A 25,006-nucleotide genomic window follows, 5' to 3' on the forward strand; every position below is an offset into this window, starting at 1 on the left:
AAAGTTTTTATAAAAAAAGTTTTAAAAATCAGTATGTTTAAAATGAACATGTGGGCATTTGGATAACGATTATAGAGTTGCTAAATCGTATCTAACTATTACAGGAAACATTATTTGAAATTGATAGGATAATTCTTATATGCCTAAATTAATAATATGAGCTATCAGATACAGATGGACGGACTTACCCTTATTATAGAAAAGCTTCGCTTTTAAAAAGAGAAGTACAAAGTTGCATTCTCTCAATTAAATTTGTTATGTAATTACATTTATGTTCCCAATCTTATTAGTATTGTTATTTTAAAATTTTAGATTTTAGGAACCTGCCTTAATTGAATAGATATAGGACATTTAGATACACATTTTCTAATGCAGCCAATAGGAAAACAATGTAGCAATAATTCGGCCATATTATTGGTTAAAAATTGTGCAGATTTTTGTACAAAAGTGAGGACGTCAAAATATGTGGGGAAGGGGGGGGGGGAGGGATGGTTGTTTATCTTCCTAAAAATGCTTTGAAAAAATTTTTTTTTATTAACCTCACAATAAAATCTTTACCAACATTTGATGAAGGGGTAAATAATTTTTAGTAGTGAAGCTACTCTTTAGATCTAAATGTTTGTCTATCGGTCAGTTTGTCCTTCAAAGACAAAAATGTAGAGAATATGATTATCTCATCTCCTATTCAAGATATACAGCAGTAACTTTTTGTCAACACTCTCATATTAAGAAGTATAATTATCTATTAACCCTTACAGATCAGGGGGGGGGGATCATATTGACCCCCCCCCTCTATTTTTTTAATGTCATTTTTTTGTAGGTAAGATAGAGAGTTGTGACTTCATGACTTTTTAAGTTTAGTAATTATATGTTGGCAAGAGTTGATCTTATAAGGATATCTAGTCTGTGTCGGTCTTGGCGTCCGGTCAAAGTCGGTTAGGTGGCACCAAAGAAGGTGTATTTACTTTTATTTTTATAGCTAGCCGGTGCTTTTAGTAAGTAGTAGATGTAAATTTTTCCATAGAATTCAGATATGCAATCGGTTTTTTTGTAGACCTCTTATTTTTAAAGTAATGTAAGTTTTTTTTTTAAAAATTAAGTCGATTTTAAGGTACTAAAATGCAACAAAAAAAAGAAAGAAAATGGCCATTATGAACAAAAATGGTAAAATATTTAATTTGACACCTTACTTTTTAAATTCTGTCAGGTAATTATTGAAAAAATCGATTTTTTTAAACCCACAAGAATAAAAACTTTGAACTTAATTTTATCATTACCCAGATATAAGAAATAGGCGTTATATATACTGTTAGAATGAGAAAAATATTACAAATCCATTCTAAGCAAAATTGAAATAAAAAGTTTACACTATAGTATATAAACTACAATAAAAGGAATTACATAAAAATATTATGTTATATTATACAGGCAACCATCTTATTTCTTATTTTGAGAATAAAAATGGGAAGGGGGTAAAGAGGGGGTAAAGAGGGGATGAAGAAAGTGTTGCTTGTACAAAATAATATATTAGGCCATTTTTATTTTTTTACTTTTTTTCAATTTTGCTTATAATGGATTCGTAATATTTTTCTGATTCTAAAGGTATATATGAACCCATATTTTTTATACCTGTGTAATGATAAAATTAAGTTCAAAGTTTTTATTCTTGTGGGTTTTAAAAAATCAATTTTTTCAATAATTACCTGACAAAATTCAAAAAGTAAGGTGTCAAATTAAAGATCTTACTATTTTTGTTCATAATGCCCATTTTCTTCCTTTTTTTTGTTGCGTTTTGGTACCTTAAGATCGACTTAATTTTAAAAAAACAAACTTAATTATTTTAAAAATTGCATAACTGAATTCTATGATAAATTTTACATCTACTACTTAATAAAAGCACCGACTTATATAAAAATGTATAATTACTAAACTTAAAAAGTCATGATGTAATGAAGGCAAGTGACATTGAAAAAACTAGAGGGGGGCGGCTAATTTAGCCCCCCCAATCTGTAAGGGTTAATTTCTTATTGCTCTAAGGGAAACATCCATGGTAATTGGAGTGCTTTTTAGCAGGTTTTTGGCTATAGGACTACTTCCTAGAGTATTTAAAGCTAAAGAATCAGGAAAAAATATATCATCTAAAAATTTTGTTGCCCAAATTATTGAATTTAAACAAATACGTCTAAATAATCAAAAGCATTTCAGAAATTTATATCATCTAAACATTTTGTTGCTGAAATTATCAAAATGAAACTTATACAGTTACAAATAAACAAAAGGGTTTTTCTTACACCTCTATATGTATGACAGAATTTGGTGCCAGATAGACCATCTAGATCTTATATATCTATTCATTGGATGTCAAAGCTCTTCCCACCTCTACCTGCTTTCTTTTGAATTAAGAACCCTTAGGCATCGCTAACTTTAATGTAAGCCTACCTTAAAGTTGTACTAAAAAAGCTTACATAAATTTGAAAGTAACCTTTATCAACCCCCCCCTCCCCCCACCACCACCCTTCCCTATTAATTTCTACCTGCTTTCTTTGCAAAGAAAGGTTTAGGAATCCCTAACTATTTATGTAAAGGTAGCTTAATCCCCTTCCTATTTTCGATGCCCCTACCTTATATGAATCATCCCTTTTGATCCACTTCTCAATCAAAAATCCTAGGGTATCTTATCAAAAAAAGGTACCTTAACTAATTTTAAAAATAATAAGAAATAAAATTCTTTCTTAGGATGACAATTTGATGTTTTTTCAACAAAACTTTGTGTGGATTATTTTTAATTTTACTATAATAGAAAAACAAACTATAAGGATAGATCATATAGAACTAAAAGCTACTCTTTGTAATAAACATATAAAATTTGTTAACATGTGGCTCTTTGTAGATTTTAATTTTAACATCTATATAGATGTTCATACATTTTAACAAAAAAGTATCATAGGTTCAACACTTGCCTATTTCTAATATTTGATTATATGTCATGTGTTTTACCTATATTTTACATGGTGCCTTTACCAAGCTAAGAAATCACTCTCTACAAAACGTTTTTTTTAACCTTTCTTTATAAATCTAACAACTTTAAAGCTTAGAGGGGTTGTAGCTATTAAGTATAACACAGACAGGACTTGAATAGAAACTACTTAAAAACTAATGAAAGCTATATAATTTTTATGATTTTTTAGCTAAAAGAATAGTTAGCTGTTTTAAATAATAACCTTTAAAAAAATATTCTACCAAGAAAGTACAAAAGTATAGTCTAATGAACCAATAGATATAGTAGATCTAGATGGTAAATCGGGCCCAATAAGTTGTGAAACTTAATAAGAAATATCCAAAGAGGTAACTTTATCCCAAGAAAGTTAACAATTTAAAGATGACTTCTTATATATGTTATGTCATATATGCTTTAAATCATGCGAGGGAAGAAATTTTTTAACCATATGACCAAAGCAAAGGCTTATCCTATGAAAGACTATTTATAGATGATTCATTTTGCGAATGATATCAAAGGATAATTGCTCTTTCTAACCAAATTTTGTTTACTTTCTAACCAATATATGGTAGATTGATCCTCCCCTGTATTCCTATTGGCTGAATTTGGGAGTATGTATCTAGATTATACCTTTTAATAATTCTTACTTGATAATTTCTTTATTGGTGTTCCTTTATTTCTTCAAATCTTGAATGACAGCTTTAAATGACTTATTTTTGATTACATTTTTTTACGGCAATGCTTCGCCTATCTATTATGAAGTGTTGATTTAGGGAAAAGAGAACACTGAAAACATTTTTTACTGTGCTAAGAAAATTGCTAATAAAACATCGCATGTTTTATTTTAATAGAGAAAGAGGGGACAATGGGCTATTTATTACCAGCTTATACCAATAACGAAATTAATTTGAAAAAATCACAAACATTAACACTTGTATAGTGTCAGAACTGAATAATCAGAATATAAATGTATACGAGTCGAAGCAAAATTGTAAGTAAATTTGTTGAAAAACTGCTTGATACAGAATAATGTTTATGGACATACTTACATTTTAAGGACTTGATAGAGTTGCTTTGCTTATAATATTGTTCTTTGTTGTCCCAGGAATCAATATACCAAAAAGCAGATCAAAGGGATAATTAGATCACATAAAAAATTGTTGTTAAAAAAGTAGAAAAATCAACATGTTTAAAATGGACGTACGGACATTCTGGTGATGATTATAGAGTTGCTATGCTTTCTAAATCGTACCTAACTACTACAGGAATCATCATGCAAAGTTTGAAATCAATAGGACAATTTTAACATGCCTAAATTAACAAATAAAAGCTATCTATCTTGGACGGACCGACCCTAATTATAGAAAAGCCTCGCTTTTAAAAATCATCCTGTACAAAACATTTTGAAGCAATTCATATAAATCTAATATCTTTAGAGGGGTAGCCAAAAGATATGGTGTATGTCTGTCTGTGTGTGTAGGACTGGACTAAGAACTACGCATGAAAACAGTTTTTAGTATCTTTAAAAGTTTTTTAAAGCAAGAATAAGTTTCCTTTTTTTTTTAAATATAACTAATGGCATATAAGAAGCTTCCATGAAAAGAAACCTATTCATTCCAGAAGCTTGCAAGATATTTTAAACATCCTTGATTATATCTCTTTTTTTATGACCATTGTATTTACCTTTACTTTTACTTTATTTCTAAAATAGCAGCTACGCCCCTAGAGGCCTCTAGTGGCACTTTAGATGTTTTTATTTGTTAAAGTCTCTACATTACTTCTTTATTTTACGATAATTCTCTTTATGTTACAATGAAGTCTCCCATATATTTTAAATATTTCGATTTTTTGTCATTTCTCTTGGGAGGTTGGTTGTACCCTCTCCCAAAATAGTCATAAACCTTCCCAGAAACCATTAGAATCTACATATTAAGGATTACCCGATCGGTTCAGCGTTTAGCGAGATCCTTTGGTACAGACACACAGACAGACACACAGACAAACAAACATCCTGCTACTTTAGTATACGGATTTTAGCGCATGTGAAGGAACACAAATGAATATTATATCAATCAGTTAAATGTAGATGAAATCAGGGATCTAAAGGGATAAGACAATAGTAGATAAATTGATACCCCGCCCAAATTGAATTTTGGGATGCCTAGGCAAAATTTTTGAATTTTGATCTACCTCCCCCCCATATAAAAAAGGCTTGGACGTTCTTGTACTGTACAATTAGTGGTTGAAACGGCTGGATATTAAGATTAATGAACATACCAATTAAATTTCGAAAAAAAGTCCCAAAAGTTATTAAGCTATTGTATAAGAAAACGTTATAATACAAATTTGGGGACTAATGTAATATTTTAGAAAGCCCAATGATCCCTACCTCCCTGGATTGAATGAGAATTTGTACTTGCTTTCTACCTGACTTAACTAGATAAGATACCTTTTATATGTTAAGTATACCTAAGTAATTTTATGTAACCCTAATTAAATAATTAAAAAATAAAATTAAAAAATATGAAAGATAAGTCTTAATTAGAGTAAAGTTTTTTTCGTCTACATAAATAGAAAAAAAGAAACATTATAAATAACTAAAAGTGTACTCATTGTAATAAAATTTGAATTATAGCTCTTTAAATGTAGAATCAAATAATTACATCTATTTTGTTGTTCATTCATTTTAACGAAAAAAAATAATTTGCAAATGTTTAGCACACCTGCCCATTTCCAATATTTGAATATGATTTGTGTTTTTTATATATATTGGGGAGGTTAATTTACCATATTTTCAACTAAAAAAATCACCCTATAAAAAATATTTTGAAGTAACCATTCTTTATAATTATGAAAATAAAAAAATATCTTTAAAGAGGCCTTAGATGGTTAATTGCTATTATGTATAACACAGATAGGATGTATGTGGCAGAATTTACAAGGAACCGTGCTCAAAAACTTAAAAAAGATAGAAATATTTTTTAAAAATCTTTAGTTAGAAAAACAATTGGCTGTTTTAAGACATAACCAAAAAGGTACTCGTGTATCAAACCTGATTTTTCTTGACCTAACTTAATGTAACTAAGAACAAAATAGGAACCCCTAGTAAACTTCATAAGGTACCTTAAAGCTTCCCTAAGTCTTACTTAACATTACTACATTTAGGAATACTTAACAATAACTTAGAAACTTCATAGGGATACTTAACTAAAAGCTTACATAAGCCTGACATAAGAAAATACCATTAGGAACACTTATCTTCGTTCGTGATTCTCACTATTAACGATGGCAGGGTAGTATACATTTTTATTGACCTATGGTAGGCCAGTATGGCGTTATTTTTTTTATAGGCACTATAAATTAGTATCATAGGTGCTTTCAAGTATTTGACCCCCCCCCCCTGACTTTTAAACTTAATTAAAAATAAGATGAGTGGGTAGTTTTTCCTATGCCTAACCCTGTAGGGTTTTACAGCAGTGTTTCCCTAATCCTGCGGTGTTACCTGGTAACCAATATAACCCAACTAAAAGAAATGATCAAACAAAGGAAAAACTACCCCCTTCCCTTATTCTCAAATTATTTTAAAATAAGGTGAGGGGTTTGATGTTCAACTAGACACTTTGTAGGAAACCGCCAAAAAATAAAAATAGTTCTTTACTTGTTTCATAATTAACTAGTATCATGTGGGAAGTAAATAGGATTCCTATGTTATTAATTATACGCAATTTTTAACAGTCAGATAATAGTTATTTCTTTCATCGTACTATAAACCGCTTTCCGCAGATATACAGTTTTTTAGCCCCGAGGTGCCGAAGGCACGGGCTAGAAAAACTGGTTTTAATCTTATGATTGTACATTTTTATATTCGAAGAAAGCTGGATATAATACGATGCTAGACATAGTTTTTTTCGTATGGATAAGAACCGGTTCCACCAGATTCGAATGAATACGAGAAAAGATTTTACATCATAAGTTTTTTTTCCGTTAACGGTTTGATTTTTATGACTATTTTTCAAATAATGATATTAGTGGAATCTATTCGAGTTGTTTCTTTTTATATATATTGGATTGTCCGATAAGAAAACATGTCAGATCGGAAAAGAACGTCTTCTGATAACGCTAATCGGATAGTTATATGATTATTTTGTTAGATAACAAATATTTCACGTTGTAAGATAAATAAGCTGGGTTATAAAATAATCAGAAAATTTTGAAAATTCTTTATGTTAAAAAAATCCAATTATGAAAGAGCTGTAATTAACTTTCTTAATTTGTAAAAAATCTTCCAATAATTATTCAATATTGACTTTAATATTCCCTTTTCTTCTTTTTTTGAAGGATAAAAAGGTTATTCAAAATGGCAAAAAAAAATAATTATTACTATTACATAAGGAGACAGCGTTCAGTGGCACAAAAAAATGACGTCATACGATAAAATAACCAATGAGAGGCCAGGATAAATTTTACTATTGGTCACTTATTGTGTATACTGGCTTTTCATTGGTCAACTTTATTGCATGACGTCAGTTTTTTGGTGCCACTATACGCTGTCTCGGGCATGAGCTATATGTAACTCATATGGGGACCCGATTTTGTATTAGGTCTTTGAAATCAGCTAATAGTATTGAAAATATGAACACAGCCGAGTCCCTACAATAATAAGAAGGAAAGCAATTTGCTAGCAGACGAAAAGGATCTCCACCACTTTGGCCAGGTAGTTGTCTGTATTATACATCTGTACTTCTCTTTTAATTGTATTTGATAATCTGAAGTTGAGTGTTTATTGAGGTCGAAGGTTGCTTTAATTCATTACAGGGAATAAAAGTAGGACACTTGCCATATGAAAATTGGTAAAATATCCAGTGAGCATCCCTGAAAAAATATTACCCATCCCTTCATCCCTGTCTATTTGCATATTCCTTTTTTGTAACCTTGTTGTTAATGGAAAATATCTGTCATTACTTTCTATGCTAGGCAAATTAAAATTGTTGAATAAAACATTATTTAATAATCATTAAAAATAAACTTATCTAGATTATATAATAAGAATAATGGGGTGTAGTCCCTTACGTTGCAACGCCTCCTAAGGGGCGTTTCGTCGTATTTTCACAGAAGCTTTTGATAGGTTATGTTAGGTAATTAGCCCCGCAAGGGTTAGAAATAGGGGCAAACCTACTGTTAAAAAACGACGAAACGCCCCTTAAGAGGCGTTGCCACGAAAGGGACTATACCCGAATAATGTTACACAGGTAGATAATCACAATATAAATTTTATCTTTTGATGACATTACAAAATATCTTAGAAGATTTCATTATAAAATATTACTTAATATATAGAAAACCTATCAAAGATGAGATGTACTAATAGTTCTTATTTTGGTGCATCTTTCAATCAAATGTTGCTAAAGAAGCTGTCCTAACTTTTGTTATTTTTTAAAATAGCTAGTCGGTGTTTTTAGAAAGTAGTAGATGTTAAATGATCCATAGAATTTAGATATGCAATCGGTTTTTATGTAGACCTCTTATTTTTGAAGTAATTTAAGTTTTTTAAAAAAATAAGTTGGTTTTAATGTACTAAAACGCAACAAAAAAAGAAGAAAATTGCCATTATGAACAAACATAGTTAGATCTTTAATTTGACGACACCTTACTTTTTGAATTCTGTTCAGTAATCATTGAAAAAATCTATTTTGTTGAACCTTGTTGAAAAAAAAACTTTGAACTTTGGGAGCTCGCCACGAATGGGTTAAAAAAATGACAAAAGTTAGGACACGTTCTTTATGATTGCTCGGCCAAACGTCCTAAAGACCTTTGCCTAGAAGACCTAACTGGCGCCTGTTTAGGGCCAAACTTCACAACTTCACATGTTTATGTCACATTAGGAACTAATAATAAAAAAAAACACCATACAACCTTTATTTTTATTAATCTGTCCCAATTAAAAAGAAACAATTACTTCTTATCTTTTTTTGTAAGAAAACAAGGACAATTTGTTTTTTTTTACTTTTAAAGATTAAATTGATATTAAGAAAATACATTAATAATTTACATGGAATATGAAATGATTAAACAGTCAGCTCTGTTGAACTATTTTACCAATTGATTTGATAGACTAAGTTAAAGAAGTTGAAAATGAATTTGAATCCATACTCAGATTAGCTTCAATTTAGATAATTAGCTGCTGCACCCCTAGCCTCTTGAGGCTTTGTGTTTGAAAGGGTAGAAAAGAGCAGAAATCTGTCGCAAAACCATCCCAAAACTTAAATCGAAAAAAAAGATTGCCTAAAGCCATTCTGGGACCTATGAGAAGGTTATCTAAAATGGAGAACCCTATCGGTTTAGCGGTTAGCGAGATCCTCCATTGCAGACAAAAAAGCTAACTACTTTATATAATAGGACTAGCGGCTTCGCCCCTATCCTCTAGGGGCTTTGTCCAAAGAGGTTTGATCAACCCAATTTTTCGTATTTTAGATTTAAAAAAAAAAGTTTAATTTTTTTAGTGGGGGGTTACTTTTCTATTTTTTGGGGGGTTGGGGGTGTCCCCCTCCCATCAGAATATAGCTTAAAACCATCACAGGACCTGTAGGTATATTCCCTGAAGAATAGAGCTCAATCAGTTCAGTGATTACTTAGATCTTAATCTCAAGCCAGTCATACAGACATCGTTCTACTTTGTATTATAGATAATAAAGAGAATATGCAACAAAGAATTGTGAGCAGATTATTGAAGAGAAGATTCGCTTACAAAAACGTAATGTAATGGTTTTGTGTAAAGATAATAAAACTTATCGCAAAAAGAGTAAATGCTACCAGGGATCTAAAGGGATAAGACAACTGACGATAAATTTTTGTACAGCTCAAATGATTCACAAAATTATCCTAATGTCGATTTTATTAAGCGGTTGAAACTTTTAGACACTAAACTTAAAGAATCAACTTATCAATATTTAATAAAAGTCCCCAAAGTTGTTGAGCCAATGAATAAAAAACGTTAGGGACTAGTGTAATAAACAGGCCCAATGTCCCCTCCCTGCCTGAAAAATTACTGTGTTACTTGTTTTTACTTCACACTACATACAATTATTGCTAGACAAATAGTTTTTTTTCTAGATGTTCTATATACGTAGTTTTTCTTTAATTAAATTATTTTGGATTTATGTATGTCTTTTTGACCTAAATTAGTTTAAAGTTTAATAAAAACTGGGATAGCAACATCCATAACAGCAAAGCTCTAAAATTGATAGGAAGGACAAACGAACAAACGGAGAGTGTTAAAACTTAATAAGCAGAACATTAATATCTATGTCTAAAGGAAATTGTACATAAATTTGTTGCAAAATTGCATAAATATATGATACAGCAAAAGGATATACTTTCATTTTTATGATTTGAATAATGATATAGCATAAGGCCCGTGCTAACAAAACTGGTATTGATTTTATGATTTTATTTCAATTTTCGTGGAAAATTTTCTTTACAAGATTTTTTAGTATAGCTTAGAAAAGGTCCTAATCCAGCGGATATTTATCGGTTTTGAAGCTATACTTGAAAATATTTTCCCTTCATAGATCGAATAGCAAATAAGATAATTAGAGAGCTGATTTTATAGATTTTCTATTTAATCAAGGCCAAAAATTTATACGAACATCTAGATATTTGACATTAATTACAAGGCTACATTTTTGCCAATAAAAGATTTATTGATATTTTAATGACCAAATCAATTTTCAGTAGTCGAAGCAACTATTAAATGCTTTTCTTTACTATGTTTGTAAAAAAAACCGCGAACACACCCGCTCGTCGTTGTATCGGGAAGGTGATATGTTCGAAACTCGGCTTTACAACTTGTCATAACTAAAGACGTTAAAATGGTTCCTACTGCTGCTATTTCAGGTGCGCAACATAAAACAGGGGAAAATGCCTTGGACCAAAAATGGCGCCATTCACTACCATACACAGTTAGGACTTACAAAATAAAGGTCGTAAAATCAAAGGGTTTTTGTCTATGGGGCGAATGAAAAATGTATACACGGAAAGTTCAATTGAAGATAAAATATAAATTCCTACCTTCCTCATCCGCTAAATATTTTCCATAGAGAATGTGATTCTTATTACTTTCTTCATCAGAACCTACGCATTTTAAAAGATGCTGTACGTATTGGTGCAAAAAATGGGGACAAATTTCAAATTGTTTTGGCGTGTGACGTCATACCCCCATCTCTTTTCTAGGGGGTTTCTTTCCTCCTTCCCTTTTCTTTCCCCTCACTTGTGACGTAAATAAACAGCCCCGTCAAATTAATTTAAAAACTGTCCCCATTTTTTGCACCAATACGTACAGCATCATTTTAATATATCATGATTACTTATCAATTCCTTCAGACGGGCGAGGCTGCTGTCAATTCTTATACTGTGTGTTTGCATGTTTGTACCGAAGGATCTTGCTAACGGCTAAACCGATCGGGTTGGGTCACCTCCGGGTTCCAGGGACAAATGTAATCCTTTATCACTACTTCACAGGACTACAATCTCTCACCAATGTCTCCTTTCCAGATCAGCGACGCATTAATCCCTGTTTGACAAGTGTATCTAACCTTAGAATGGTGGTATTATTTTACACCGATCCTAAACCCAAATACACTTAAGAGATAGTCTTTTGTTTATAAGCCCTATTCCGAAAATGGTACTAAGACATTACTGATAACTTTATACTGTTATTTAGTCTAAGAATTTTTTATTCCTAGGTAACTAACTTTGCCAACACTTTTGGACTGAAAGTATCTACTGTGATTACTAGAGTCATGCGAACATGACTACAATATTCCGTTCTACTGCCTGTATCCCCGTGAGGCGTGAAGTTCTTTGTTAGGTACCTTTGTCAGGTAAGAAAATCACTAGGCCAGCTCCGAACCGATCTTCCAGGGTATTAGCAAAGTAAAACTACCTTTAAGACGTGAACTTATTCAGAGTTCTAATCCGAAAATGTTAAATTGTCCGAATAGATAACGATCTCCAACTTTCCTGGACTTCAGAAGCTTGGGGAGGATCCGGTTGTTAGTATCGGCCGTCAGATAGCAAGCTATAATCAACCGTTGGTAGCCGAGCCACCACCGTATCTTCCCTGTGTTATTCCTATTTAGCCCCGTAGTGACTTGCGACTTATGGAGGTACCGCGTACCGCGCTATAGGAGTTCTCTTCAGAACAAAACTTGGAGATAACTATCCGTCCGGATGCCTAAGCTTTTAGGCCCTAAGAAGGCCTTACCCTTAAATTTATCTCAATTGACCAACATCAAAATGATATTCTACAATTTATTTAACAAAGTATTATGAATTTTATCTAACAAAACTTTTTATTTTTTAGGTGTGTTTTAAATGAAAAATCCTAAGTTTGAGCCGCCAGGACCCTCCAGAAAATTCCAAAGCAAGAGAAGGGAGTCTTCCCTTAAATTTTAGAATTTTTTGAAAAGAGTCAGTGTGATATAGTAATTCCGTATAACGACTGCCTGTTTCTCTCTTCCAGGTTTACTTTTATAGGCCTGAAGCCTAAGGAAAAAGAGAGGCAAAAAGGATGACTTTGATTTTTATGTTGATTTTTATGTTTTATTAGGAATTGGCGACCTGATTTTTAAGATTTTGCATTTAATAGTGTGTGTATATCTCAACAATATTCATTTCATAAATTAGCAAGATCACATTTTATTTTATTTTACATCAAGAATACATTAAACTATTGGTTTCAAATTAGTTTTTCTAGTAATGTTTTTTCAATGTCCTCTTTAATTTTTACAGATTATCATTCTTTTAATTTAGTTTTTTTATCACGAAACCTCTAATTTTATGATTCTTGTGTTGTTTTACTAATGTTAATATGTACTGACAATATTTGCTAATAATTTTTTAGCTGTACTATGACCATTCTATTAAAAGGGTTATTGTCTCTAACATTACGTTTTAGGGTCTTCGTTTTATAAATCTTATTTCCCCATTTTAATAAATAGGTCTTTATACATGCTTTTTTACTTAAAAATTATATTAAATTGTTTTAAATTTGTCTAATTTTGATAATATTTTTATAGTTTTTTATTTTCATTAGAATAAATACATAATTTAAAGTATGGGTTGGATTTTTCCCCAGTAAAGCTACTCTACAAGTTATTCATAGAATCGGTTTAAGGGAAAAAGACGATCCATGTACCCCCCTCAAAAAGGAAAGCTCGTTTATAACACGTTTCAGGAGGCTAAAAATGACCCGTGTTTCATACAGCCTTGTTTTTTGAGGTGTTTTAAATCATAGGATATCTTTCGTTTATTATTTTAATGATTTTTTTTGTGTTTTTTGTACAAAAAAAATTTCTAAATACTATATTTACTATATTATTAAAGTTTTTATTTCATAAACATAAAGAGACCAAAAATACTTATACCGATGGCTAAATGTCGTCTTATCTCACATATTTCGCGAATGCCGCGTACACTCCAGAGTACGCCATATTGAATAACCATGCCGCTTTTAGTCTACTTTACGGTGGCTTCACGCTGAAATTTCTTATTTTTCTAAAAAGGGAAAAATACAGTGAAAACTCACCTTTTATAGGTTAAAAGTATGAAAAAAGCATGTGTAAATGCATAAATTAAGGCTAGGTGGTAATTTCAATATATTTTCCCTTCGAATTAGCCTTCGGTGATAAGTTTTTTGTCTTGTCGAGTGAGGAATCAATTCTTCATGTTGATATTATTAAAAGTGATTCCTATTTTTCAGATTTTTCGATTATTTTGCGCGATCTTATTTCCTGTCAGGCACTCAGATTTTTCGACTATTTTGTGCGATCTTATTTCCTGTCAGGCATTATGTTAAATGAAGTTGCCATGGGGAGATTATACTCGGTCTTGGCCGAGTATAATCTCACCATGCAACAATTTAATGCCTTAAACATTTATACCGGCGGTAAGCTGGTAGAAATGCTAGGGCAGCCAGGCAGGGATAAGGAGGAGGACCGGTTGTATCTGCAGGTAAATATTCTTTTTTATTGTTCCGGCACTGATCCTTGTTCCTGTTTTTTCTACGGAGACTTTTTTACTATAATAGATAATGTTTTATCAAATAAATATTTCAATCACAATAATGTATTCCCTTAATATTATTAATTTTATATTTATTAGAATCAGCTTCTGTTTTTGGTTTAGTTTTCTTCTTTTATTTGCTGATTTTAATAAACATAAGATGTTATTACATTAATTACAATATTTTCGGTCATTATTACTTAGTTTCAATGTAAATCATTTATTATCAGTTTTCTTTAAAAACTCTCCATTTCATAATTTAGAATTGTATAATATTTAGTCCCCCTATTGCGGTAGATAAATATCTTTTTCGGACTAAATTTTATACGTATTTTTTTAAAAAAAACTTTTTTCATTTTCATAGTCATATAAAATTTCAAACATCCCTGCATCATGCTTATCGCATAACAATTGTTTTGTGTTTGAATTTTATATTTTATTTATTTTATTCTGTTTTAATTATTCTTTTTTGATAAATAAATGATTTTCCTTTTTTCAGGACGTGCTGTATAAGTTGGAGCAGGCCGGGCTGGACATGATAAGCCCTGCGGACCCCGTGTCCGGCGACGTTCTCATTGCCACCCTGACTCTGATCTCTCTGTTAATTGTCCTGCTTGCTGTTAAATTCCGTAAGTACATAATAGTTCGTTTTATTCGATTTTGACCGATTTCTTAATATATTTTAGCTTTACTACTTTATTTGCTGAAAGTAAAATACTCAAACAATTTAGCCTCTTTTTATTTGTGTATTTTTCAATCAGTTTACCATATTTTAAATTATTGGTCAAAGGAACCGTCTGATCAATGTCACCCTGTTCCACTTATATTATCAACATAAGAGCAGCTAGCAGTGACAAAAAGGGTATCATTGATCAGATATTTCCCTGAATATATTATATATACTATCGTATTTTATTATTTTAGTCAACTTAATTATAGAGTAGTTTTTTAGCTTTAGGTTTTTTGTGGTTTTTAGCCAGCATTAGCTTTTTCGTGTTATTTTACTTTAAAATTTCATAGATTTTCCCTTTTTTAAAAGTAGAAAATTTTGCTTTGGATTTCGATTACAAGTAAGTTTTGCTTTAGGTTTTTGGTTATGAATAAATTTTGTTTTGGGTTTTGATTAAAAATAAATTTTGTTTAGGGTTTTTTGGGTAAAAATAAAATCCTTTTTTGCGTTTTTTGTTTCCAGTGGTTGATTTTCATTACATTTGATTTTGTAGTCGTTTGATGGTCCTTTTTGTTGGAATCTTCCTGGTCTCATATATTTTTGTCTTGTGGTAATCAGGATTATTGTGGAACATATTGAGTTTTTTGTCTATCATTTGTTGTTGAGCCCAGTCCAGTTGGTGCCTGTTGAGGCGTTTTGTAATTCTTATCAGTTTGCTTACAGTTTTTCTGTTTCCTGGTAGAAAAGACATGGGTTCAACATCTATGTCGTACACGGGGGTTTTTAGAAACCAATTTATGAAGAAACGCCCGTCCCGTCTGGCTTCATTTTCCAAGAAGGTCCATTTATGGTCCCCAACTACATTATATTGTCGTTTTAGTATTAGAACAACTTCTGACATTTTTCTGCAATCTTTGTAGCTTCCTAAAAAGTTATGTGTACACAAAATCTTGTCTTGGTTAAAGTCTAGATAGGGGATATCGGTTGTTCTAAGATATTCTAATTGTTCATGGTATTTTTCGTTCCATAGTAGGAAAGGATCTTCAACCTCCGCGGCTGTTACAGGTAGTTGGCTAACACTGTCCATAGGGGTTGGTTGGTCCATTGTACACGCCATGCTTGGTTGGTTGACCTGTTGGGTTGGTTGAGGGGCATTAGCTATGTCCTTGTCTATTTCAGCAAAGATGTCGTCTAACATTTCGCTATAGGCAGGGAGATCCTGAAAAGTGAGGTTTAATTCCGTTTCTATGGTTTCTTCCAGGCTTGGTGCTGATGGTTGTAGCGTATTCGCAGAATTTGCCGGGGCATCGTTGCAGTCAATGCCAAGAACGCTTTTGACTATGGTTTTTCGATAGTAGTTTAGGTCTTGACCGCCAAAGTTGAGTGGTTCTCCCCTGATCAAGGCAACCGCCGTTTTACAGACGTAAAGGCCACAGTCAGTTAGGTTTGTTTGTTGTGGCGCATCATTGACGATACTAACGGTTACAGGCGTGTTTAGAATTTTTTCTTCTACAAAAATGTGGTGTAGTTTTTGCAGACTTTCAACAATACTTTTTCTGTGATCTGCTAGGTCCCATTGAAGAAGCGAATCATAGTATTCTATTAAATTGCTTGATTTATAAACTACGACGAAAGCCCAGTGGTTTCCCCTTAGGTGAAGGGGAATTAGGACTATTTCTCGATTTAACATGGTATTTAGTTGTCCGTCATATATTTGGTTTAGTTCCTCTCGGCTGTTGCTTTTTAGAAATTCGCCAAAGTAGGTATGTAGAATAGAGACATTTTCAAGATGACCAAGTTCTTCCACTAGAAAGGCAAATATTACTTCCCCTCCCATCCATTGATTAGGACACAAAGTTATCATTTCAGATGGGGTAATTGGACGTCTGTATTTTGGGGTATAAACGGTCAAATTCCTCTCAACCAATTGCATTAGTTCTCCGGATGGGAAATCTATATGTTCAGCTGATAACATCAGCTTCCTTAAGGCTTCGGTTAGGACAGATTGGTATTGTCCCTCGGGACAGGTTTCATATTGCCCAATATGATTATTTTCCCCTTCAATTGGAGCTGTCCTTCCTGAAAAATTATCAGCCATTGTCAATCCTCTCAATTGTCCACCTGAGCGTGGCTGGGATAGGCGGGAATGCCCTGACAAATACAGGTGGTAGAACCACCCTGAGCGGTGACGCTGTATTTGCGGGACTTTACAGCCGCGGCTAATAACTTCTCGTCTTTAGGAAATGCACACTCTGATTGTTTATTCTAAAAATATTTAAAAATCATTAAAGATTCTGTTTCCTTTCCTTTATCCCGGATTAATTTAGCCTTTTTTGATTAAGAATAGGAAAATTATTAATTAGTGATTGGGATGTATCAAAATTGTTTTAAAAATTTAGTTAAAAATGGAGAAATAATCATTGGTTTTAGAGGTACCAGGTGGTAATTTATCATGTATGACCTATTAAAATTATTTTGTAGTGGAAAGACAGTGGTTTACCTTAAAAATTGTTCTTCTACAAAACTATTTCTATTTGAGTTATAATCGATAAAAGTTAAGTATGATTCCAGATAGATGTGTCCAGCCTCAAGTCTTAATTGTAACTGATTTAAATTTGATTTTGAATTATTCTTTTATATTTTTTAGAACAATATGGAGGTTTTTTATATGTTTTTATAATTAAGCAAAATTAGATTTTGTGACATAATAATGTTAAAATTTGTGTGTCGTAGTTTTTTGTAAAGCAGTCATTTTCGTTTTAAATGTCTAGTTATTGTCTTTTGGTCTTTTTTGGAATTTTAATGGTTTTTTCGGTTACCCTGGTAATTTCTGGTACTGTGTGGTTGTTGTACAATTTTCCTAGTTTGTCGGTCTAAAAATATATATATATAGGTACCTAAAAATAAAATTAGTAGTAAGGTAATTGGATGTATGTTTTTTCTTAAATAAATCTGGATCTTTTTAATGATATTAATTTAGATTTTAGAGGATTTTATTTATTTTTGTTAGGAAATTTTTTTGTGCACACTGGTGGCCGACCTTTCAAACGGCTGGCCCTTGGAGGTTAACGAGCTCATATTCAGTATGCCTAATTTCTTGTTCTTTGCAACAACAACATTTTGCCAAATTTTTTGCGTCATTTTTTGTGCAAGGGAACCATCTGAATTCTCCTTCGTTACTAATGAAATAATTACTAAAGCATGTAACAATGACTATGAGCACGTTAAAGGGCGAATATAGGTTTGATATAATATGAGCTTATTTCAAAGGTGCCATTATATAGATTATAAATAACTTAAGGATATTGACATATCTAATTGTATAAGTCTGTTTATAGCTTAAAACCTTTCTAACTCAAGATAATATTATGTAATAAGTGTGGTTCCCTAAGAACCCAATTACCCTAGCATCACACAAGGCTTCGTAGCAAGGTTGAATTAAAAAGCTTTCGTAAAGGATAGTCGTAATAACGTGGAAACTAATTAATCAGGGGTAAATATACCCATCTTCTACCTTAATACAAATTATATAAAGTAAAATATTTAAAAGTTTAAAAAAACATCAAATAATGTAAAAAGTAAAAAAAAAATAATTGATAAAATTTTCTTGGAGGAAGAATGATTTCAAATCCCTGTTTTTTTAAGGTTCGTGTGTGTGTGTGTTAAAATTGCGTACATCAGGGTTTTTATATTTTCCAGAATTAACCAATGATCTTTGTACAGAAAATAAACTTTAAGACGTATTATTTACCCTAGTCAAAACTTTTACGCAAATTATTTCTACGCTTTTAAAAAATTGAATTAAAGAGTATATAATCTAAAATAATAAACATTTAAATTATCTTTTAAGGTGCGTGCCATTGTAATAGTCAATCAAACTTAAGCAAAATAGTCAAAAAAAAAGTCTTGTAAAGGGCTAAAATAAACCGTTTGTTGTCAATCTCATTTATCATATGTTCAATTGAAACAGAAAATTGCAAAATCTACTTAAGGATTTTTTTGAATTTTTAAATTTGGCATAGATATTCTAAAAGTATGAAATGGCACCTTTCATATAAGCTCATATCATATCAAACCTATATTCGCCCTTTAAAACCTCCAAAGGAAATCCAAACGAAAATTGCACACCAGTGTTGCATTATAAAATCGTAAATTACTCCTAAAATATCATTGAAAGATCCGGTTTTTCCAAAATGTTTGTTAATAATGTCCGGCGTCATAATAAAGCTAGCGATAGGATTTCCTTCGTGTTGGTAAATTTCACAGGTAGTGTTGCAGGCATAAGTTAGGTCCTCTATTAATTCTGTGTGTGCGTCTGCTGAGAATGTAAAGGTATAGTCACAACTTTTTACTACATCCTTTATGCATTTGTTGTCCTCTACTCTTATATGTCTCCCTAGGCAATATACAGAGTGATGATGGATTTGTGTTTTGTCACAAAGGAGCTCTGGGGGAAAGGTAGACGAAAAAATCGACCTTTCTCGCAAAGCCCATTGTGGCACACCACCAAACCACATCGCTTTGTATTTGTATCCATAATGTTTATCAGTATTAAAGGCCCATAAGTAATCATCATGGTACAGCATGCTTACTATAGGTTTATCAGCAGCTACTAAATCCACGCATTCTCGTAGTAAGGTGGGATCAATCACTTTAGGTTGATCCCCCAATGGGATAATATTAATTAGATAATTTGATATTAGGTCTATTTCTTCTATGATACGGCGGTATATTCTTTGTCTCAAAAGTGTTTTGGTCCCTTTTAAGATGTCATAGATTTTTTGTATTCTGAGGCCTAAGTCAAATTCCTGTAGCTTTAAGGTTTTTCTAAAATTGATTTTGGAATAGAGTGGTGTAAATCCACTATTTGGTATAGATTCTAGTGTATTCTGAATTTTTTCGCTATTTTGTGTTAATCTTGCTAAAATTTCAGTTAAAGTGTCATATTTTGTTTCCAATCTTATTAATCTTTGTCTAGTTTCAGGAGTTTGTACTAAGCTTTTGACCTTTTTAATTTCACCATAAGCTAGATTAATTTGAGACAGAACTTCTTCGGATGTTCTGAAGTCTGGATAATCAGATTCGTCATCACCCTCGTCATTGTCTCCATTTTCAGATTGTTCTGACCTATCGTTATTATTTTGATCTCCATTATTATTATTTTGTCCTCCATTGTTATTGTTTTGTCCTCCATTGTTATTATTTTGTTCTCCATTGTTATTTTCTTGGGATGATCCAGCATTGACTGGAGGTGTTTCACTGTTTGTTGGAGGTGCTTCACTATTACCAGGAGGTACGGCGTTCGCTTCTGATTGTCCTCCATTGTTAGCTGGAGGTGTTTCGGAGCTTGATCCTGCCGGTGGTGCAGGATTTTCAGAAGATGAGGGAGTTTCATTCTCCACTTTTGGTCCGCTGAGTGGTAAATTATTGCCTTCAAGTATTTGTCGTTTTAGAATACGATTTTGCTTCTTTAAATCCCTATTTTTCCCCATAGTTCTCTTGAATAGGCCTCTAAGATAGCGGTTTTTTAATGTTTTTGATTTTAACATTGAGTTAATGGAGATTATACTATTTTGTAATGCGATTTTTTCAGCAACAAGTTTTAGTTCTTTATTTTTTGCCACTGCTTTGTCATTTTGCAGAGTTTTTTCCATTTCAATCCGTTCATTGATGTATGAAGTAGCAGATTGAAGTTGTTCTTTTAGTTCTGAAATTTCTTGTGACAATTTCTCTCTTATTTGTAAGATGTTTCTCCCATAGTCTTTTTGAGCATTTTCTTTTTCTAGTGTTAGATCTTTGATAGTTTTTTGGCAGTCTTCCAATTTATTTTCTAATAAACCCCTTTTTATTTCTATTTCTTTTATTTCTTTATTTAGCCAGTTTACCTTATCATCTTTAAACCTATCTTTTTGGAATATTATGGTATCTAATTGATTTTGAACTGTAGTTTTTTCGTTAATGGCTTTATTTCTTTCTAATTCTAGTCTATTTATTTCTTTTTGCAAAGCAAGTATATTTTGATTTAATTCTTGGAGATTCTTTTCTAGAGTATTTGTCCTTTTTTCGCAATTCTCTAACCTTATTGTTAGTAGTTCTTTATCGTTGTTAACCTGTTTGTTGTCTATTGTTAGTGATGTTACAGTACTTTTAAGTTCATTGAGACTTAAATCAGTACTTAATTTTTCAGCCGTTATTTGTTCGTATAATTCATTTAATTCTGCCCATCTTCCTTCCGCTGTGTCAGCTCTTGTTTTTTCAGCCGTTACTCTACTTTCTAGTGTTAATTTACTTCCAAATAAGGCGTGATTTTCCGTTTCTAGGTCACTATACCTTTGGCCTAATTCGTGATATGTTGAAGATAAATGTGCTAAATTTGCTGAACAATCTCGTTGTAGATTTTCTAGCTTAGTTTTTTCCTGTGTCTCTAATTCAATGATCTTTTCTAAATCTTCTATATGATCTTTTAACTTTGCTATTTCGCTATCTTTACTAGCTGCTTGATTAACAAGTTGTCCTAGATGTTGTCTTAGTTCAAAAATAGTTTGTAGTATATTTACGTGGTCGGGATCATCACACTCTGTTAGATCCACCTCCATTATTTCATCTGTCAACCTACTTAGTGGTATACATCTTAATCTCCTTCTGTTATCTTCCTCTTTAGGTAAAGGTTTTACTGAAGCATTACTTTCCTCACTGACTTCCATTTGTGATTCGGGATTGTTTTCAGGTTTTATTGGATTAGGGTCATCATTGTCAATCTCCATTTCCGTGTTAAGATTGTTTTCAGGTTTTAAAGAATTGACATTTGAGATGGAATTCCCCATGTCTATCGGTGGATATGAATTTAAGTCGGGTTTAATTATCATGTTCTCGGGTTTCGCAGGTTCGGCATCTGGGGAAGAATTTTCCATGTCTCTGGATAGATAAGATTCTACGTCGGGTTTAACTAGGATTTCTTCAGGTTTTATGGGTGGAGTGTGTTCAGGTAAAGGAGGTTCTTCTTTTACAGGTGAAGAGTTTTCAGGTAAATGAGATTCTTCTTTCACAGGTGGAGAATTTTCAGGTAGATAAGATTCTTCTTTCACAGGTGGAGAATTTTCAGGTAGATAAGATTCTTCTTTCACAGGTGGAGAATGTCCAGGTAAAGGAGGTTCTCCATTGGAGGCTGCATGGTTATGACCTTCCTGTGGTTCTTCAGGTTTGGGAGAAATCATAGGAGTTTCTGTTTTTGTTGTAGGATTAGTACTCGCTACTGTTGCTGAGCTCGATTCTTCCGTAGGGTTAGAGCTAGTTTCAGTAGTTGGAGGGGTTTCTGTTTTTGTTGTAGGATCTGTACTTGCTACTGTTGCTGTGCTCGATTTTTCCGTAGGGTTAGAGCTAGCCTCAGTAGTTGGAGGGGTTTCCGTTGATGGGGTAGATTCAGATTGTGTTGAAGGTAGTGTTGGAGGAGGTGATGGAGGTAAAGATTCAGATGTTGGTTCCACTGTTGAGGATGATGAAGGGGGTTGTTCATCCCCTAGTTCATCTAGTTCACTTTCGTCAATTTCATCGCTATCGCTTTCAGAGTCAGAGCTAGAATCCATGTGAGCGTCAGAGTCTGTGTCAGGATTATAATTTGGGTCACCGTCATAATCATTATAGTTATAATTGAGTTCTCCTACATCCATATTTTGACCCCCGTTGTCTTGACTATCACTATTTGTATTTATATTGTTTGAAGTAGAAGGGCCAGCTGAATTAGCACTAAATAATGGAAGATTATTTGAATCCATAAAGTTGATTAAACCAGAAGATGAATCGCTGACATATTTGCGAAACACTTTGTCTGGCATACCTTCCATTCCTAGCAATTTAGCTATGCCTTTTCTTACTTTCTTTTTTAGTACTTGGGTCTTGTATCTTTTTAAATCAAAATTCCCTAGTTTTCCTATTCTAAATAATTGTTCTCTTCTTAAATTTTCGATTCCATAATTTACTGATATACTTATTTTTAGTTGTTCAGATCTGGGTCTATCATTATATTGAGTAGGTGGATTGTCAAAACCGTTATCAAAGACTATTGCCAATATTTGTCTCTTAGTGAAAGCTGGAAATGCTGGATTTTCTATTGCTGGGGGTTTGTTAGAAATTGCGGGGTCAAGACGTGGTTTTTTAGGTTCACTTCGCTTTTTTCTAGTAGGACTTTCAGTGGTTGTAGGGTTACTAGCAATGATCATGTCATACAATTCTATAATCAGATCCTCTACGTTAGCTAATTTACATGTTATAGTGCCATTTTTGATTCTATCCAAACTATTTTTTAAGTCTAGTAATCCTATACCAATATGGTTCAGTTGATCGTTTAAGAAATATCTCCTAGCAATGAATTTAAAAGCGTGCCAAAAGCCATGTTGAATTTGATCTCTAAAGATGTTTTTAAGCTCTTTTTCCCCTAGAATTTGTATTTTGAATTTTATGGCATCTTGGTAATAAGAAGGGAATCTTTCTACTGGTAGGTAGTGAGATTCCTTGAGAAAACTGACCTGTTCCCCTTGTAACACACCACTACTAGCCCCAAATAGTAAGGATAGGATTAACAAAATCATTTCCTAAAAGTAGAAAAAAGTTTTTTAGTTTATCGTCTAGTTTTTTGTGTAACCACTGAAAGTCGTACATTTTTAATCGTCCTAATTCTTCAATTTATTATAATGAGTACGCAATTTTCTGTTTACAATTGCATTAATCGGATAGTCAGGTGATATCAGACAGTGCAGGTAGTCGATCCATAATTTGTTGTAGTCTGATTTGATGTGTAGTCCATTGTCTTTTTCCAAGTCTAACACATATTTCAGTATTATTTTTTGAGCGGTCTTATTCCCTCCTAGATTTCGGAAAGAGAACGAGAAGTTCCTTTTGCACAGTTTTTTCAAAAATTCCATATCCGCACAAAATATTTCGTCTATGTTTAGGTTGATTAGTATGAAGTTGATCCAGTGGCGCAATGGCACCACTCTGACTATTGGTACATTTGCTATAGTAAAATGATTTTTTAAATTTAATTGCATTGATGACACTGTATCATGGATTGTTTTTAAATCTTGTGTGTGGTGATCAGGATCTTGGCAACACGTATAGATAAATCTTGGGGAGGTTGGCAGAATCACGATTCTTTCTTTCATTTCTGACCATTCCATCCCTTTTCTCTTGAGATTTCGAACCAAAAATCTTAGTAGATTCCTCATACATTGTATGTAGGACGTTGTTTTGTCGTTGTCGAAACCGGTTGTATTTTCTGGGTTGTGGTGGTCCTTTTTACATTGGTTGACAAATAGAGAGTTTCCTGTTAAGTTTAACAGTATTAGTGTGTTTTTATTTAATTCTTTTCTTACGGATTTAAAGAAATTTCTTTTTATTTCTCTTTTTCTGGGGGGTAAGTTTGATGAATATAACATCTGTACATTTGTTAGAAAAACAAAAATAAAACCTGCTTTTTCAAGTTCGAACCTTACTCGTTGAAAGTAACTTCCCCCTATGCATATAACTTTTTGCTTTTTATATGCATGCGCCATCTTTTAATCTCTGATTTATATGCTGTGCTGAAACATAAAAATAATATAATTGCTTTTTAAAATGATATCAATTAATAGATTTATTGAGTATTGGTCCGATCTTTAAAAGGTTTATCTTAATTTATTTGTAATGTTTTATTAATTTTGATTTATTTTCAGTGTTGCCGAAGGACAAGTTGAAGGCCTTCTCCCGACGTTTTTCCCTGGTGTTTGGCCAGGTGTTTCATCTGCGGTCACGTCCGGGGGGGGCCACCGAAGATTTTCAGCTCCAGGACATCGAAGCCCCTATGAATAACGCCGCTGTTGAGCGTGGAGCTGTTGCTGCGGAGGATGCTCCCCCAGCTTATTGTTCTATTATGTGGTAAGTAACTTTTTTTTTTTTTTAAGTATCGAACTTATTTTAATAAAGTGTTCTCAATAACCCGCTAATTTTTTATCTCGATTTTAGCGTTTTATTATCTAAAGACATTTAACAAGAGTTTTTTAATATATTTTTTGGTATTTCTTTACTAATTTATTTATGTTATTTTCAGATTTTTTTGTCTGTTTTCCCAGATCTACCTGGGGTTTTCTTTGGCCGTTTGGCTGTATGCTAATTTACCATCTATTTATCTGCTGTTTAGCAGATTGCGAGGTAATAATTAAAATTTGATATATATATATTGCTTTTTTATTTAGTCAGTGAAATTATACACTGAAATCTTACAGTTTTTGATTAGTTATTGTTAT

The 25,006-nt window shown here is 32.4% G+C and overlaps 1 long non-coding RNA gene across 1 annotated transcript in view; it reads right to left on the reverse strand.

Moving 5' to 3' along the window:
- Positions 1–11,065: 11,065 nt before the first annotated feature.
- The window catches only part of LOC145312864 (uncharacterized), a 33,395-nt gene continuing 19,454 nt past the window's right edge, over positions 11,066–25,006 (reverse strand). Inside the window, exon 3 of the long non-coding RNA XR_013877148.1 lies at positions 11,066–11,128. This is a non-coding gene — a long non-coding RNA (uncharacterized LOC145312864). The remainder of the gene's footprint in view (positions 11,129–25,006) is intronic.

The sequence above is a fragment of the Acartia tonsa genome, chromosome 2, assembly GCF_053477335.1.
Source record: "Acartia tonsa isolate MP-2025a chromosome 2, ASM5347733v1, whole genome shotgun sequence".
In the NCBI taxonomy this organism is placed as follows: domain Eukaryota; kingdom Metazoa; phylum Arthropoda; class Copepoda; order Calanoida; family Acartiidae; genus Acartia; species Acartia tonsa.